Genomic DNA, 2,478 nt, shown 5'->3' with positions numbered 1-2,478 from the left:
TCCATCCTCCAGAGAGAACTCCACTATGGGTCTCTGACGGGAACATCACAGGAAATGACATCATCAAACATTCATACTTCACCACTGGTCTTTCTCAATCTTCAGCTATTGCTCAATGTTAAATCTTTTTCTCATTTATATTAAGTGAATCAGCCATGAGTCTTGGGAATAGAACGATTCATCTTGTTTTTGAGAAGTTACATTCAATACAGACCAAAACACATTCCATTGAGTGTCAAAGGAATGCATGTTTATAGGACGTGTGGAAAGATTGACAGACACACATGTGGTTTGATTTGTTCTTGAGTGCGTTCCTTTATCCTTTTTTTGTAAAACACTGAAGGGCCACTGCTGTGAAGCTGGCACTAAAGCCTTTAATAACAGGCCCTCAAAGTGTGTTTACACACCAGCAAGCTAAAGCTAATATCTTCTAATACCGTTCCCTATTGTATTGACACTGAACATACTTCTAGGAATTAAAACAGTCGCCTCAGTGGTCTAGTTGTCTTTCTAGGAATAATTCAACTTGATAGAACAACAAACAGGTTATCAAATATCCCTTTTTTTACGAATGCTCTCAGCAAACAGAGAATAAGTTCCCAAATAAGGCCTCATTTTTGGGATTTGAACAACAACTAATTTATGGTGGTCTACCTTTTGGGGTCCAAAGATGTCTGGGTTGTTGTTGAGGTGACGTAGGGCTTGTAGAGCATGTTCATGCTCTTTAAACTCCACAAAGCCGTATCCTAGAGACTTGCCAATCACCTGACCCCGAATAGGCTTCTTGTCATACATCACACGACACTGTAGGTACATATATACAGAGAAAGAGACCATCAGGAACAGTAATCCTCGTTATATATGAAAGTTATGCCATAAATAGTTTATGCTAACAAAAGCACTGATGTAAGTTATGCTGTTAAAGGTGATGTAGGCATTTTCAGTCATTTAGGTAACACAGGGCTTCTGCAGGTTTTATGAATGTAAAGACTTTAAGACCTTTTTAAGATTAAGTAAAGAAAGTTTAAGGAATAAATTGAATGGAACACAATGAGTCAGTATGGTCTGTAAATGGTAAATGTTTTGTATTAGCAAAGCTTCAAAGTTTGAAAATACAACTTAGATATAGATCTCAATTATTTAAGAATTTATTTTACCCAAAAAAAAAACATCTGCTCCCACCTGCTAAAATATGAAAATAACTTTTACTGTACCTTCTGTTCATACTGCAAAAAAGTGATGTTCTTCATCAGTATTTGTCTTGTTTTCCAGTGCAATAAATTCTTACATCAAGATGGATATACTTGGAATAAACTAACTCCCTTAATTTTGTTACATTTCTCAGAAAACAATTCTTCATATGCTTAAATCACATCTCAAGTAAATGTATGTTGATTTAAGGATGTTTAGATATTTGTATTTGGAAAAAAACATACTTAGGAAGATTTTTTTTTTTTTTTTGCAGTGCATGAAACATTTAATGCTATGACTTTACAGATGTATTTCATTTATTTACAATTTAGAAGATTTCTTTATAACTTAGAAAAACAGAAAAATTAATAACCTATATTATACATGTTTTAAACATTAACATATCTATATTTTTAACATATCTTTTTCCGCCATGCAAAATGATTGATAGGCAGAGAGAGGGTTTTTGATTGGTTAAGCCTGTCACAGAGACTGGTTAATTTCAGTGATATCTGTCAGGTCATAATGACACTTTGCGTCTGGCATTACTCAAAAGTAAAATAAACAGCACCTTAAACCTATAGACAACCACAAGATTGTAGGTTAGAACCCTGCAAAAGCTGCTCCATGAACTATAACAATTGTGCCTTAAATAAGACTTTCTTGAAGAACTGTTCCTGTCAGCTAAATGACTAATTAATAAAACTAGATAGTGAAACCTCCTGATCATACCCAAATAACATAGTCCTGCCCTCTAGTGTTACTAGGAAGAACTGTGAGAATCCTACTTTATTTATTTATTTTTAAATCAACACTGTTTTAAATTTTGGTTTGCTATTAATTGGTTGTTACAGCATTTGGAAGAGAAAAGCACTACTTTCTGCAGATCAAGTGTGTGTTTGAGTGTGTTACCTCAGTAATGCAGACCCCTTTACCACCAGCAGCAGAGAGGCACAGCTTCTGAAGTTTCTGTTGATCCACACTCTTAGGCAGGTTATGAACACACAGCCGTGTTTTAGACACATAAATACTAATGTCCTTTAACTTTGCCCTTTTCAGCTCCTCAAACTGACAACAAAAACAAACAAAAATAACATGTTAATCTTTGGCACCCTTTACACCTGGCATGATTATAAAGCACTTAGAGCAATATAGAGTGATAGAGGAGATAGATACCTTATTTTTTATCTGCCAAAGTGACAGAAAGCATCTTGAAGAAATGTTTTTATTATCTTTATTTTTAATTGACATAATTGTATGTATTAATTGTATTCGGTGAAAAACTTG

General features: G+C 34.3%; 1 long non-coding RNA gene across 1 annotated transcript; it reads right to left on the bottom strand.

The window, feature by feature from the left end:
• LOC107736730 (uncharacterized) lies at window positions 1–2,364 on the bottom strand. The gene is made up of 3 exons (XR_001639724.1): window positions 2,104–2,364; window positions 655–804; window positions 1–33 (listed from the first exon to the last, which is right to left on the bottom strand). It is a non-coding gene; the product is annotated as an uncharacterized LOC107736730 (long non-coding RNA).
• Between the last annotated feature and the right edge of the window lie 114 nt (window positions 2,365–2,478).

Source organism: Sinocyclocheilus rhinocerous, unplaced genomic scaffold (assembly GCF_001515625.1).
Source record: "Sinocyclocheilus rhinocerous isolate Xijiao unplaced genomic scaffold, SAMN03320098_v1.1 C36927753, whole genome shotgun sequence".
NCBI classification, from domain to species: Eukaryota; Metazoa; Chordata; class Actinopteri; order Cypriniformes; family Cyprinidae; genus Sinocyclocheilus; species Sinocyclocheilus rhinocerous.
Note: the sequence above shows the minus strand (reverse complement) of the source record. Positions and strands in the feature narration are given on the sequence as shown.